The 16,889-nt window shown below is 44.3% G+C and overlaps 1 protein-coding gene across 1 annotated transcript in view; it reads left to right on the top strand.

Moving 5' to 3' along the window:
- Positions 1 to 16,889, top strand: part of LOC147723041 (molybdenum cofactor sulfurase-like) — a 1,924,377-nt gene that overhangs the window by 957,612 nt on the left and 949,876 nt on the right. The window lies entirely within an intron of this gene.

The following is a 16,889-nucleotide window of genomic DNA, read 5'->3' as shown; positions in this document are numbered from 1 at the left end:
GGCATTAAGCTTGCTTAATCTCCACAACGGCCCCCCGCGGCGGGATGCCTGGCTTTCACCTTGGGGATGCCCTGTAGGGGCTATCTCACAGGGAAAAGGCAGGACGGGTTCCCAGGGCAAGCGCTTAGAGACCCCTGGGTGATAAGCGCTATATAAATCCAATATACAATACAATACAATACAATACTGCTAACCAGTGCTAAAGTTCATGTGCTCTCTCCTCTAAACATAATATTGGCTGATACCCAATTGGCATATTTAATTTACTTAAAAGTCCCCTAGTAAAGTGGTACTATAAGTGCTCAGGGCCTGTAAATTAAATTCTATTAGTGGGCCTGAGCACTTCTTGCACCATCCACTTAAGTAGCCCTTTAAACATGTCTCAGGCCTGCCATCACAGAGCCTGTGTGTCCAGATTAAACTGCCATTCTGACCTGCTAAGATAAACCTTTTGCCAGGGAGAACTTATGTCACACATAGGGTAAACCCTGGACAGCCCAGAGGGGAGGTTGCAATGTACTTAAAAATCAGATCATGAATTTTTAAGTTTTACTTTTTCTGGTGGTGAAAAACTCTTAAATTAGTTTTTCAATACTGCAAGGCCTATGTCTCTCATAGGATATCATTGGGGTTACCTTATTACATTTGATAAATGGAATTTCCAAATGGGAAGATATAACAGGTTCAAGTTTGATGTCTCTTGAACTTTGAGTGAAGTTGTATTGTAAATTACAATCTTGAAAATCCAGTTTTTAGAAAGTTGGCATTTTCCTGCCTTAGCCATTTGATGCCTGCAACCTGTATCTGGTCACATGATTGGGTGTGGTTGGCAGTTGTACATTGTATATTCCTCCCTCCTAGACAGTCACATACAGTGGGAACTTAGGTGGAAATCACTGGCTGACTGGAAAGGAGGAGCTGATACTCGTTTCACTTACACCGGAATAGGCTGTGTCCTGTCCCCACACAAAGGGCTTCAAAACCCCTGTAGCTAGACTGGACCCAAGGCTCGCAAGACCGAGCATTTGTGCACCTCAAAGGCATGCCTCTAGAAGCTTCTCCCCACTTCAACTGCACAATTATGTATAAAAGAAGGACCTCAGACACCACCAGTTCAGTACCTTCCTAAACCCATGGAGACTCTGCCAGAAAGAAGGACTGCTGTGCTGCTGAAAGACTACCACTCTGCTGGACTACACTCTGCTGGGTTCCTGCCTTGCTGATCTGCTACCTGCTGCCCTCTTGCCTGGGTGAGAATGTCTGGATCTGCATTGCTTGAACCCATACTGACTCCAAGGGCTAGTTGGCTAGCTTCCTGATCTAAAGCCTCAGGGACATACCAGGCTTCCAGCCTCCTGCACCTGGACTCTGCTATTTGTGAGTCTACCTTGCCAAGTGGTGCCACCTGGAAAGCTACACAGTGGCTGAGCTTAAACAGTTTTCCCAGGAAAGGAGACTAGAATGAAATAGGGCACCAAAAGTTGGAGCACAGAAAGCTTTGAGGGCCTAGATGCAAGTTTATGGCAGCCACAGATGAGCAAGAGGATGAGGATGATATGGAGGATTAGGATCAAGACCCTAGAACCCTGGATTGAAGCCTTCATACAAGCAGGAGGACTCATCCCCTAAGTTGGATCCCCTGCCAGAGCATGAAATAGTGTTTTATCACATGGCTTGTTCCCAGGGGGGCTGGCAGAGAGGGAGGTTCATCTGCAAATAGCCAAATTAAATAAGGAGGAGAAACTTGGTTTGAGGCAGTTGGATCATGCAAAGGCACCTGAAAAAGCTGGAACAGAGGGCAAAATAAGCAGATTCTAGCAATGGTAGCAGTACTTCTACACTATCTGAAGGAGACTGAAAGGTCTGCATACCCAAAGATCTGGTGCGCAACCTTATGGTATGGGATGATATCAACAAGTGGCTTGCCGCCTATGAAGTAACTCTAAAAGGTACACCAGATTCCAGAGGAGCATTGGAGGGCAGCTTATGGAAACACCTGCCTCCAGGCCTGTTCTGCCGCTGCCACCAGATTTCTGCAGCGGGGGGCCAGGACAACAAAACCCAGCTTGCCCAGTGACTTGTACGCCGCCACTGTCATTTTCGGTGCGCCAGGAGGTGCTTTAAAATCATGCAGGGCTCCTGCGTGTGGGACGCCTGTTCTTCCGCTGCCACCATATTTCTGCAGCGGGGGGGGGGGCAGGGCTGCAAGAACCAGCCTGCCCAGCAGGTTGTATACCGTCACCTCCATCTTTGGTACACCAGGAGGCGATTTAAAATCATGCAGGGCTCCCACTGCACGGGACGCATGCGGGCGTGCCTGGGCCACGCCCGGTCGAAGCCCGGGCCAAGGACGGGCCTGTCATAGCCTTCGGAGCCCAGAGGAGTCTGGGCTAGGCCATTCCTTAACATTTGACTTCCAGGAGGTACACCGCTAGCAAGACTTTGCTTTGTCTTTTTATTTCATTCACCCATTACTATTGTCAAGTGTTATGGCTGAACCCTCTTGACTGTGATCCAGGGACTGCATACAGGGTGTACCACTGATATTATTGTTTTAATCTTCTTATGTGCATACTTTGGGTTCTCTGCTTATTGCATTTGCATACCTCAGCAGTTCTTTGTTTTAATTATTATTATCACAACCATGGGAAAGAGGAAGGCAACCGAGGGGTCCTCGTGTCACTGCAAAAACAAAAAAAATCCAAAAGAATAGCCGAATCTGCTGGTGGGAATTGTGTAATTGACTGAATCGACAATCTTATTGTTGAATGTGAGGACCTGCTACATTCTGAATCACCAGTATTGCGGGACACAACAACTAATCTGGATCCTACTTCACTGGGTACTCCTATCTTACAACTGCTTATACCCAGAATGTTCGGAAAGGCAGTGAAACAGCCTACGAACACGGTTGTAACATTGAGAAAATCCCTTAGCCTGGAAGTATCGAAACTATCTAATTCATCTACTATAGTTGACATTGTCCATTGCAGCAATCGATTCTCTCCATTATATAACATAACTGATGCTTTTACTGATGGTCTAATAATTCCTGTTCCTCCTCCTAACTCCGCCCTGGAGATTATGTTACCTGAACCCCCGACTCAATCAAGTAGGGAATGTATTGCTTTAATTAATGAATTAAGAACCAAAGTGGGAGAGTTAAAAACGGTCATATCCAGATTGGTTTTTACTTTTTGAATAACCAGTCTACTCAGACCATCCAGACCACCCAACTGTTTGATTCACAACAGTTTGGACCCCCACCCCTTGCCTCCTACCCACAGGGGACCTATGGAGTAAAAGAGGCAGAAAGTAGGAATTGTAGGTCCCTAAGTTTGTAGCCAAACTCCCAGTATCCCCTGTACCCCCAGGACAATACTAGAGTTAACATCTTGCAATTGCGGAGTAATAGTACCCCAAGAAACCTCTGTTTGCCTAACCTCCATCAGATACAGGCCCTAAATCCTTTAAGGGTTGGTAACCCTCTGCACATGACTACCAGTAGAGGGTGGTTTACATGCCTGCCCCTTGTTCTAGAAGTAGGCCTATTGACTTAAAAAACAAAGTTGTCATGATAAAAGTACCCAAACTGCAGCACGTTGTAAAGTTTGAATCCGAAGATTCCCTTATAAATAAAACCACCCATTGGATCAGGCTTACTAGAGGTTGCTGCTCGATTATTAAAGAAGACACCCACTGTGCCCGTAGGAGCTCCCCTAAGAATTCAATGTTCGATGCAATAGAATTAACCTTACAAGACGCAAGATTTGTGGATGATTTAGTGGCACTAGATATTAGGACTAATCCTTTAAATAACTCCCTTATCAGATTTAAGTATTGCAGACCAGGAACTGACATATTGCAGGGTTCTATATCAAGGAAGAAGTCCTGATTCCCATTGCGAGATGTGGCTTGACTCAGCAATATTAATAATTCTTCCCTCGCACTCCTGCATCACTACATGTAAAACCTCTGGAAGTCAGTCATACTGTTGCGCAACCTACCACTAACTTGCATCTTGAAGTGAAAATGTATGTATTACCTAATAGTGTAGTATGGTTTAGGGCCTCTTTTTGCGTGCATGTTACGTTAGCATGGCTTATTAGAAGTTTAAACACCATTTTACCTTTTGCTGGTTTTTGCACACGACACTGCTTAGCTGTTTTTGCAAGTTAGCATTCACAAAGGTCTATACATGAGAAAAGGTTTGTTTTTCTACATCTCTAGACGTAAATCGTGCCCCCAGTCTGTACAGTAAGTGCTGAGCCGCCAAGTTTATCATAACACAACATTTTGGCAGCTGTGAGCGAGCAGAATTCTGGCGCCTTTATCATAGCACACTTGCCATAATTTCACACACTTGGAAGATTCCAGGGATGCAGAGAGACTTGCTGACCCAGGTGTAATTTACACTCACTGAGCAGAAAGGTAATGGGGTCCCCCAAAACATGCTCAAGAGACCTTCCATAGCTTATAATACATAGTTCCTATGTAGGGAGGGTGTTTAAACTAGGCGTTATATCACCTGTTTGCACTATCATTGTAATATGATTCCTCCTTTTGTATTTTATGGAGTTGTAACCATGCGGACCATATTATTCTTAATCATATATCTGCTTATGTTGACTAAAATACTGCGCTTGAGATCACATCGTTAAAATAAATATTTTAACCTTACTGTGTCTCTTTTTTACTCCTATTGTGGACTGGTATGAGAGTATAACAAAAGAGTGTTCTCTCTTCCCACCATTCCTGAGAGGGTCCTAAGTCGCATGTTCTAGGTTGCATAATTATTGGTTACTTTGCTATAGGATGAAGAGCTAATGTGACACTGATTGCTAGCTGGTTGGGGTATCTAGGTACTGAGGTGAGTTTCTGGTACACCACAATTCACTAATGTCCTGGGTCTCTGTGCACAGTTTTGTGTATGAGCAGAAATCCTTGCAACATGGCACTGCCAACGAGTGTGGTCTTATTGTGAGACACTTGAGTCGTGCTTATATCAGTCTACGACCCCCTCACTATTGTTTCCGGTTGACAGTAGTGACGGATAAACCTACCTATAGTTACAAAGGTTTCTTCAAGCTTGATAATTTTAAAACGGTTTTCTGTTTGAATTACTACCCAGTTGTACCTTTTGTGTATTGCATTGTACTTCTCTATTACTGTTTCGATATGGCTGCAGTTGATATGGTTTTTGGTCCTGGGAAGCTTGTTTCCGGTCCAGGGAAGACATGGCTTAGCAGTTCGGGCTGGACTGTTCCCATGAGGCACAGGGTCAGACTGATTTGCATATAGCCATGTCTGAACTGGGGTGGCAGAGTGGGCTAAAGAACGGTGATGGATTAAACCCAGATCTTTTGACTGGGTGTGAGTGTTTGATTGATTCCGATGCTCCGTCCATCACCACCCCCTTTTGTACCGCTGTTGATGTCCCAGCACACAGCTGTATGGCTGTACCGAATCACTTGCAGGAATACCTCGTTCCTTTAGAGGGACAGGCAGTGGTTTTTGTTGTTTCAGCTGACGCGGCGTACCCGTTTGAGTTGTATTACTCATGGGTTACATTTCCCGCGGTAGATGCTGGTACTGGTGTATTTCACACTTACACCCCTGCTGATGCTCCTGCTCCGTACGCTCCATATCGGACAGTGGAAATTCCGATTTCTGCTTGGCAGCATGCCGTTTGGTTTAATGGCGCCCTGCCAAACGTTATTACAGCTGTCAGACAAGGGCCGTTGTCGATTCCAGGTGCTACTTGGCCTGTTTTAGCTGCTTACTACCCGCATCCACAGGCGGGGCAGTTTTAGCTATACAGCTGAGACCCCTGTATGCCTTTGCAGTAGCAGTTATTAGGGGTCTGGTTCATTACATTACCCGCAACCTCCCGGGTGGGTCCCGAGGAGGTGCGGCGCATCCAGTTGGCGGTGGCGGGCTGAAGCTTAGTCCCGTCATGGGTAATGCGGTCATGGGCAAGCGTCCCCAGGATAAAGAGGAGTTGCCTTTTTTGGCTTGCTGAGAAATTCGACCAACTGGAAGCAGTATTCCCGAATACTAGTCCTATGGAGAAACACAGGATCCTTACAGTTAGTTTGCAGAAAGACTTAGTGCCAGACGTAAATGAATGTACAACTTGCCGCAGTCTATACTAGGTGCTTTGGTACCCCATCAATGACTGTCCTGCCCTCTGTGATCAAGCGTGTTCAGGATGAACACGGACCAGAGGCGGCTCTGGAATTGGGAATGTGACTTGTGGGAGCGTTTGACATGGTACTCGATCTCGTCCTTGCTATTGTCAAGGGGGTTGCGGTAAGTTTCCAGGTCTCTAATGCTTTGCGCGATGTCCCCGACGCAGGCAAATCCCATAAGTTACCAAAAAGTATTACGGAGGCTTATAAGACCATTGGCCGTAATAGTTTGGGTGTTAAGCCTTTCGCTAAGAAAGAAAAACAGCAGCAAACTCAACAAGCGTCGTCTGATGAAGATGACCGCCCAAAAGTTCAGAAACAAAATTGGAGTAAGAACAAAAAACAGGGGAAGCAACAGAAACAGGAGTCCCGTCCCGCTTCACCTACACCTGCCCCTGTTGAGCGTACATGTGAGTTGCGAGACCGCAGTACTATTAAGTCACCTGATAGATTTCAGGTTCCTGAACAACGTTCTCCTCGCTCCTTGCAAGAAACATTGGTCACATCCACCGGGGGAGGAGCCGACGTCAGAGGTCAAGGTGCCCAACAGAGCCGTGAGCAGCCTCGTAAGGCTGACGAAAAAGACAAGCAGGACGAAGCTCCGCGCCAAAGGCCCCAGTTTCAGAAGAACTAAAGTTGCTGCGGTAACAGCGAGATATGCCACAGATAGTGAGAACGCAGCAACCGGAATCTGACATGGGCGCTGATGCTGCTGGACAGCGTGGCAGAGATTACCATTGTTCGAGAGGCGCAGTGTCCACTACTGAGGGTGACAGGGACTGACACCTTTGTTGTGGTAGAGACAGCTGACACTAGAGTGACTCCCCCTGACAGGCTTTATGAAATTGTACTTGTAATTGAAGGAGACAAAGAACGTACCATAAAACAGGTTTTTGGGGAAAATTACCTATGATATTTTGTTGGCGGAGGTCGATTGGCCCCCACCTTTTGCCTTAGCTGCTCCGCAAGGGGAGGAGATGATCCTCTCTGCTTTCGTGCAGACAGTGCTGAAGGAGCAGGCTCTGCAGTTTGCAGAAGATTGAGCTAAGGCGCTTGCGCCGGCATTGTACCGTACTCACTGTGGATGGGACAAATTTTCCTCTCGACATGAGATTCCTTTGCGGTCGATGCCACAGCCTCAACCCCAATACCCAATGCGACGTGAAGCTAAAGCCTCCGTTGCGAAGATCCTTGAACAATTGGAATATCAAGGTGTAATTGAAACTTCTGTGTCTCTGATGAATAACCCACTTTTTACTGTGACCAAGCCAGATGGCTCGTACCATTGGGTATTGAATTACCGCCACTTAAACTCTCATTGTCATACGTGCGCGGTGCAGAATACTCAGTTTTGTGCTTGTGGATAGTCTCGTGCGTAAACGGTTCAAAACCGCACTTGACATATCCAATGTTTTTTTTGCCAACAATCTGTCCCCTCTTAGTAGTCAATGGACGGCTTTTACAAGTGGTGGCAAACAGAGCCAATTCCTTCGTTTGGCTATGGGCTACAAAAATAGTCCAGGCGTGTTTGCCGTCGCATGGTCTCTCTCCTGGAGAAGCTCGATGCAGATGCATGTTCGTATGTGGATGACATTTACCGACGACGAATTATGGCTGCATCTGTGCCGTGTTGATCGCATAATTTGCCGTTTGGCGGACATAGGCTATAAATTTAACTTTCCAAAATCACACATTGCAGAGTATACAGTGTTGTTCGTGGGCTATGAGCTCAACAATGATGGTCGAGGTTTAGCTCCTCACTTCTTGGTGAAATGCACACTTTTGCGAGCTCCCACAACGCTGAAAAAGCTACAATCTTTACTGGGCTTTTAAAATTTCGGTCGTACCTACATTCCGGAATATGCCCAGCATATCAAGCCGCTTTATGTGTTGATACAACCTACTTTCTTTCGAATCGTGCTGGCTGCTCGAACATTCAGTCATATTGCAATCTTTGCAGACTGACCTTCTTGAATCTAAATTCTTGTCGACTCGTGATAACCACACCAACCTGGTGATAAAAATCGTGCCGGGTCAGTGGGTTTCACGTACCTCACTTTTAATGAGGGTGACATAGTCCCTATCGCTTACAAGACACACTTGTACACTTCGGCTGAGTTGCGATTTTCCACTGTGGAAAAAGTTTTGACAGCAGTGCAAATGGTGTTACTGAAGGAACGTGCACTGTCGCAAGTAAAACGCATTTTGGTTGTTACTCAGTATCCTGCCTTGGAGGCAGTGACGAAAGCCAGTGTACCGAATTCGAAAGCTTTGCACCCACGGTGGAGACAGTGGGCTACGTCCTTGACATCCCCGGATGCTACGTTTATTTTTGATTCCTCATTGCAGACTCAAGAGTACTTGTAGTATCAATTTGTTCATCCTGCCCCTCTGACTATGCGCCCACTTGAGGATTTCCACTGTATCATTTACATTGATGGTAGTGCGCTAGCAGCTACGGGTTCAAAACACGCATATTCTTCGGCCTGTACAATTGTGGTTGGTACTTTGGGGGATGGTGAATTCAAGTCTGATGTTGTGCATACACAGACATTAGGGCACTGTGCCGCCCAGTTGGCAGAACTTCGTGCTCTGATGCTTGCATTGGAGTACGCCGATCCCAGTGTGACTCTTACTACTGTGTTCAGTCTTACAATGACAATCTGCCCTTTTGGACTCAAAATGATTATGGTGACTCCAAGGGTCGCCCAATAAAACATAACAGGATCTGATTTCGAGTGGCTGAGCTCAAAGAACGACTTCCACTGGTTTTTGTAATTCATACTCGGGGTCATCAGCGTTTAGGGGTTCACCCTGTTGGCAACTGTCTCACGGATGAGGTTGCGAAGACAGCAGTAGCAACATTTGCAGTGGCAGCGGTTACACGTTCCAAAAGTAAGAGTGATGATGACATCTGGGCAGCTATTGCCCAACAGAGAAGGGAGGTAATTACCCTAAGGGTTTCCCTTCTAAATACTCTCATCATTTAAGTCCTGATAAAGTTCCTTATGTGAGAATTAACGATGGTGACAGGTTGATTCCCAACGCGAACTGCAGATAGGCTTTGATTACCGCAGCCTACACCGGGAAGGCTTTGGCGCATGCCGGCGTGTCAGCTACTGTATCTCTTCTCCAGCAACAATATTGGTGACGGGGTTTGTACAAACAGACACGTGATTTTGTCCTTCAATGTGGCATTTGTCAGCAAATTAAACTTTTGTCTGCTGCACGTCCGCCCCAAACTCAGTTGTTCATATCTAATAAACCACTTGCGTGTGTTTATTTGGATCACTGCAGTCCTTTCTCCTCTGATGCTGCGTATAAGTACATCTTAGTAGGAGTTGACTCTTTTATGTGCTTTGTCTGGGTGTGGCCTCAAAGGAGCTCTGATTCTAGAACTGTCGTAAGGTATTTGCGTGTATTTGTGGAAATTTTTGCGTGTGTTACCTTTCATTCGGACAAGGGTCTAGCGTTCGCCTATAAGGCGTACAAGGATGCCATGACTTCATTGGGGGTCCAGGTCATATTTTCGTCTCCATACCGGCCTGAGGGTAATAGTGTTGTGAAGCGGATGAACCGTGACTTAAAGCAATCCTTGACAGCAAAAGTTTCAGGTGCTAGCCGAGACTGGCTAACCCATCTCAATAGCATACAACGTGCACTAAATAATCTCCCTAGAAGGTCTCTGGGTGGGCGGACCCCACACGAAATGCTCTTTGGCTTCAAGATGTTTGTTTCGGACCTTGATGGTCTAGACATGGAGGCTGAAGCCGCATCCTTTGACGTAGATAAACATTCTAATATTTTGCAGAACCTAAAAAAAGACCAGAGACAGTCTTGCAAAGGAACACTTGCCCTCCACGTCTGAAGCTGCGTTGCAGATTCCGGTAGTCGGCTGGCTACCCCAAGTTGGAGAACTGGTCCGAGAGAAGATCGACAACAAGAAAGAATTTGGTCCTTCCTATCGAGCTCCAGTTGCCCTGCTTGGAGTGCAGGGTACAAGAACAGTCCATTTACCTCCTCTTCCTGGACGAAAGGGGAACAGGTACATTTCAATTGACAATGTCAAACCACACATGGTGGCCGATTCTCTATAGTATGACGCCTGCGGTTTCGTGTCCAGCAGTGGTGCAACACTCTGTTTTGGCCCTGAATCCTGTCACCGGGCCTGATGTTGCCGTTGAAATGAGTCCTCTTACGAATCCTTTATTGAATCAACCTGCTGGTGATCCTCCTAATGACATTGAATATACTTACCCCACTGACTTGTCAATGCCTGATTTGGAGACCCGTGTGGCTAATCAATCCCGTTTTTCATTTGACACTGTCTCTTCCACATCCAAGTCCCCTTCAAAAGTATCAATTTTTGCTTCCTGGTTTAAAAAATATTTTTTAATTCCTCCTCAGACTTACATTTGGCTGGTACTTATTGCAATTTTTTTTATTCATGTCCATACGATTTCTGGTGTATTTTTTCTGTTTTATCAATTGACACTACGTTCAAGAAAGAACTTTGATTCGAATTATTGATGGCACTTTGGCTCCCCACTCCTCTTCGCACATCATGAATAGGGACCAAACTTTTGTGAATATAACTGCTTGGCCCGTTTTAGATGGGATTTTATGGGATGCTGTAAAGTTCAAGACCCATGGTCCCACAGAAGTTATTATTGTTCCCAATGTGCTCCGTGTTTCTGTGGGGGATGTGGTTAAACAGAATATTTGCTCTGAAGATTGGGATGTTAAAGCTGTAGAAGCTTTATTTTCTTATTTAAAATATTGTGCTGCTTTCGATGCTGAAGATTTATATTTGGAATCCGCGAATTATTGTGATTTGTACTGTTACCAGCATTTTGGCAATCACTTTCTGCATAAGATAAATTAATTTAGAAATGTGGTTAACTACACACAGTGGGAGCACTGCCCTGCACCAGTAGAAGGCAGCACGAAAACATTCTTGAAAAAGTTTTTCTATTTTACTGATTTTGATCAATCAAACCCAAATGCATTTTATTTTAAGTTGACTGAGAAGTCCTCTTCCAAGGTTAGACTTACCCACATTAAATTACTGTATTCGAAGTCCTTTATTGATCAGTTGCATGTTGGGGGCTATCATCTGTGGAAGGATACTATTGTTCTTAAATCTGTTTGGGGTTCTAAAAGTTGGCAAGTGCAAAACACTGAGGCTTTGCATTGTGCATTTCTCATCCCAAACCATATTTTGTTTCTGAATGACACTATTTCACAAACCACCTGCTTTGGATTGGCTACTTCTAAAGAATTAAATGCTCCTTCATTTCCTGATTTGGGTGAGTTTCCCCATTGGAATAATTATACCAGTACTTTCCTTAGTGACTTATAGGCCCTGTTAAGAAATTCCTCTTTTAATGTTTCCAACATTAATCCCGAAGGCTGGTTGCTATGGCAAAAAGTGCAGATTCCTGCCAGCACCGTTTCTGGGTCTGGCTATACAGCGGTTAGAGTTGATCCCCGTTTTCAGACTCAACGTTCAGACATCACCTATTCTGTACGCAAATTGTACCAGAGTTGGCTCAGACATTCATCCTTAGCGTCTGCTAAGCTTCATTTATCTAAGCTCACAGACACTGTCAATTTAAATGATTTTGTTAAAGGTCCTGCAGCAGTCAGATCGAAAAGATGGATATATGCTTCTTATAATGAGGTTTGGAAACTGTCACAAATTGAAGCTGCTTCGAGGCTTGGAACTATTGATCAGGCCAATTTAGAAGAAGTGCTTGACGTTGTAGATAATAGCATTAACACCCTTTCTTCCCGAATTTACACACTAGATAATATTGTGTCATCTGTGGTTGATAGTGTACAGGAAGAAGTTGCCATACTGTATCATGGGCAAAATCAATTGCGTTCTGTTATGCAGTTTGCATGGACTCTACAAATTTTGAAAAATGGCCGAGTTTCATGGGATTACATGAACACGAGTTTATTATTTCTGCCTTTCAATTTGACTCTTAAACAGCAGTTTATGTCAATGAAGGATGCCATGTTTTACACTGTTGCATATTGAAAAGTTAGAACCTTTACCCTTTTCAGTAGCGGAATCCACTTCAGCAGTTAGGCTCATCCATGGGTGGATAACTCTACCTTTCCCCTTTTCAAACTAGAGTCCTGCATGAAACACTATGCAATAGACAGGTTTGAGCCCCTGGGTGGAGCCTATCTTTATGAAGTCTGGACTCTCTCATTCATATATAGGTGTTTGAGGGAAGGAAAAGAGGTGTATTTAAATGGCGAAGATTGCACCCCAACACCAGATCATTCATTAGTGTGCAGAAATCTTCAATTGCACGGTTCTTGTAATATACTTGCACTGCACCTTGCCTGTGTTTTAAAGGGCATTCCAGTCCCGGCCATTACACCGACATTCACACTGCTTGCAAATGGTAGGTATTTATTATTAAATAATGAAAAGTGTTGTTGGATGCATGTTGGAATTCCTTATATCGTTACGGTTTCCCAGCATGTAATTTGCTGCAAGAATGTGTTGTTCCCTCCTCCGCATGGCAGGCTCGATGTTTCCATCTGGCCCTATATTCCGACCTTGAAAGCAGAGTTCAACAAGATGAGTCGAATAAGAGCTCTTTTGTCCCAGAAGGAAGTTCCCATTACATCTGCGCGTGAGACATTTGTCTTTCACGTTCAAAATACTCGTACTGAGGTAAATGCCTTGTTAAACACAGACCTGCCCCTGCATTTCGGTGCTTTGATTCATACAATTTTAAATGTCTTGCCCACCACTGGCCTGGCACATTTTTTTAAAGTAGTATGTTCTGGCCTTGTGACTTCATTTCAAACTATATTTGGTGTGATCCCTGCATTTTTTCATTTGATTTTTTCGAGTGTCTTTGGTGGTCTTCCTTTGCTCCTGGCATTAGGCACGGGCATTCTGCTGTTAATTTGTTTACTATAAAATGGATGCACAGTTTGTGCCCCGCGACAATCTGTTCCGGCTGCTCCACCTTCATAACCGGATGCTAGAATTCTATGGATTGCTGCCTCTGGGCGTGGCGTATGGTTCATCTTTCCGGTTTTCATTCTTCACTTGCGTGTAGCCTGTTTTCCATCGTCTGGATTGTGGATTTGAATGGGCCCTGGATTTGTGTCTCTGCAACACGGTGTCTCCTGATCTGGATATTAATCTACTAATGAGTCACTCAGTTGCTCATGAACTAGATTGTTCTAGTGTCGGGATTATGGCCTGTGCAGCGGCTCATGGGGTTCTAGGCAATTGGAACATTTTGACTGTGGCTAATGACTTTCTGGTACGCAGTTATCTTGAAGTAAGCCTGAGTTGTCTTCTGATGGTACTAGAGGTTCCGGCAATTGAGGAACATGTATGTTCTTTCCCTTTACTTAATTGGATGGCTGAAATGTTCATGAATGATAACAACGACTTCCTACTGGAGGCAGTTGCAACGTATTGTGCTTATACGCTGTTGGATTGAAGTACAAATTCTTTTTCTACTACATAAACATGTACTGAACTCGTGAATATTTTTCTTCTTTTGATGCCTTAATTTTTTCCTTAAATATTTGAGGTCTTTTTTCACACCAGGGCCGTCCGTGATTGGGTTCACAGATTTGGTTATTTTAATTCGGATTTTTACTCCCAATTCTCAAGTTTGACAAAATTCCTGAACTTGGTTCCTCTTGAAGCGAAAATTGATGTATTACCTAATAGCATTACAAGCGCAGTCAAGGCTGCGCTCCCATTGCTAATTACTTAACATGCCTGATCTATTGTTCCAACCACTGACAACATGTTGTCTACTGACGCAGAGACCCGTAGATGCTTGCCCACAACCAGTAATGAGGCAATAACAGACTAACCCTAATCTGCTGGAACCTGGCAAGGCTTTACCTACAATTGCAAGACCCAGAATGGCACTCCTTTATAGGCAAAAATGATATCTGTATTTTCCAGAAGACTTGGACAGTGGACAGGGTACATATAAATGGCTACACAACTTATAGTGTGGAAGCTATTGCACCCCAAAAATTGGGTAGAGCCAGTGGGGGGCAGATAATTCTTGTGAGGAATACACTAGCTTGTAAGTATAAACGGTTGGCAATAAAATCACAAGATATTCTAGGGATTCATCTTACTTTTCCAATAGGCCTAAACTTAACTGTGTTTAATATCTATGCTAGGTCCGAACCTTACAGCAGTGAGTCCCCAGTATTATCATTGTTAGATGATTTGATGGGAGTACACCGAAGCAACTCTAAAAATCCTAGTTGTTGATGACTTCAATGCTGATTTTGAACCCTCTCCCCTACTAAGTACTTTACTAGAGGAGGAGAATGAGATATGGGCACCCCTAATCTGGCAATGACTAAAAATTGCCATTGATTAATGGCTGTTTCACTGCAGATTGCATCACTGGTGACAGGATGGAGCTGGAGGGCATGGAACGGAAGGACAGCATCAGACATAAATAGGCAGGCCACCTTCAAACGCGGTGCCAGCACTAGCATAATTGATTATATTCTAGTTGACGTTAGAATTTGGTCATTAGTTAACGATATGTCAATTGCCACGAGGCCGTTAGCGATCATAACCCCTTGCTGTTAAAAATAAGGGGCACTGTCCTGGACAGTGCCCATCAAGCAAACCAGTTGTCTCTCTAGGGTGGAAGAGCCACTCGTAACCATTAACCGTAGAAATGCCACCTGGCCCAAAGGACTTGCAGACTTGGACCTATATACTAGAATTTATGAGTTACTTATACACTTTCTGTCTGGTTTGAGCAGCAGCTTGGATTGTGTACACTCCCTGGGGCCAACTTCCATACCACCAGTGCACAATTAATTTTATGGAGTACTGCAAACCGTATTTACCAAAAATAGTCCTGGCATTTCAGCTAGCGGTTAAGCTAAGCTTGACTTTGCACAAAAAATTGGCAGGATCTGGTTCTAGCTGCCAGATACAAGGACACTCACTTGTTCTGGCATATCCTTGCAAAGGAAAATAATGAAAATACAAATATTCTCAGCTATCATATCCAGCCAGAGATTTGGCTTGAGCACTTCTCTACATTATACTCCAGGAACGAGTACGCCAGCTGTATACACAACTCTAGAGCTGACCAAAGCATTTTTAACAACCGTCTTCCTATGCTTATGACTGGCACAGCATTAGTTTTTAGCTTGTATGATAGCTCTGTCAGCAATTAACGGACTTAAGGCAGAAAAGGCCCCTGGCCCCGACCAGATACCAGGAGATTTATATAAATCGGAACCCATGATATGGGCTCTGTATATAAATCTCTTGACAAATTGTATATCAGCTGGTGGGGCTATTCCATCAACCTGGATGGGAGCTGAGATACTCACAATTTACTACGAAAAGGGAGACACTTCCATACCCTCCAATTATAGATCCATCAGCCTGATTGATAACCTGCAAAATATCTTTGCACAACAAGTCCTGGACAAACTCCAAATTTGGATAGAAGAGAAGGCAATATCGTACCAAGCAGGCTTTTGCTACAAAATTAGTACATGCAATCAAGCTTTTAGATTTATTCTGTTAACTTGGAAATATGTGCTACTGAAAAAACAAAAACTCTGCATAGCATTTGTCGACCTAAGAGCTGCGGTCGACTTAGTCCCGCATTAAATGTTATGGAGAATAATGCTTGACCTAGGGGCCCCTATTCATTAGTTGATCCTGATAGCTAGACTTCACGAGGACGACTATGCCCAGGTTAGATGGGGAAAAAATGGTGAACTAATTGATAGGATACCTATATTGCATGGGGTGCGCCAGTGGTGCGTGCGCACTCCCACACTATTTTCCCTGCTTAATAACGATGTGGCTAACAGATTATTGGACTGCAGGAATGACTCTCTCGTTATGAATGGCACAAATGTTCCAATTCTGCTCTTTGCAGATGATTCTTTACTTATTTCCACAACTCCAATGGGCCTAAAAACGTTAGTGGATACGTTTCTTGATTTCTGCAAGGACAGGAGTTTGGAACCTAACGTTGCCAAAACCCAATTTTTGGTCTTTGGGAAAGCGAAGGGGAAATCACGTGAGGTTAGGATTGCACACAAACCACTGGAGAGGGTGAAAAACTTTGACTACCTTGGGATAAGATTACGTGACACACTTGGCTGGGAATAACAACTAGATAAGAGTTATCGCACCCTTTGCCACAGGTCAAAACCAATATTGAGATATCACAGGCAGTCATACATCTGATCGTTGACTCCAGCACTAGAAGTGTATCAAGCAAAAGCCCAGAGTGGAGCTTTGTATGGAGCAAAGATATGGGGGTATATTAATACAAACAAACTGACAAAATCTGGAAACATCTTTGTTAGAGTGCTTATCTCAGTACCTATCACAACCCCTCTGATCCCATTGTTCTTTGATCTAGAGATAAAAAGAATAGGTGATATGGCCTAATTGAAACCCCTAATGTACTGGCTACTCTTGTGGACAACAACCCAGCTCTCTGATTATTGTAATTTCATGAGGGAGGTTCTGATGATCAGTGGTTCCAAAAGATTACCTTGGTTTAAACATGTCGCAAGTTGGTATAAATCACTCGATATGACGAAACTATGGGACCACTCAGAGAGGGCAACCAGAGGAGATCTTTTGAGGCTTAAGACTAGGTTTTGGGTGGGTGTGGGAGAGCGCAATGC

The sequence above is a fragment of the Lissotriton vulgaris genome, chromosome 4_1 (assembly GCF_964263255.1).
Source record: "Lissotriton vulgaris chromosome 4_1, aLisVul1.2, whole genome shotgun sequence".
Lineage (NCBI taxonomy): Eukaryota > Metazoa > Chordata > Amphibia > Caudata > Salamandridae > Lissotriton > Lissotriton vulgaris.
Note: the sequence above shows the minus strand (reverse complement) of the source record. Positions and strands in the feature narration are given on the sequence as shown.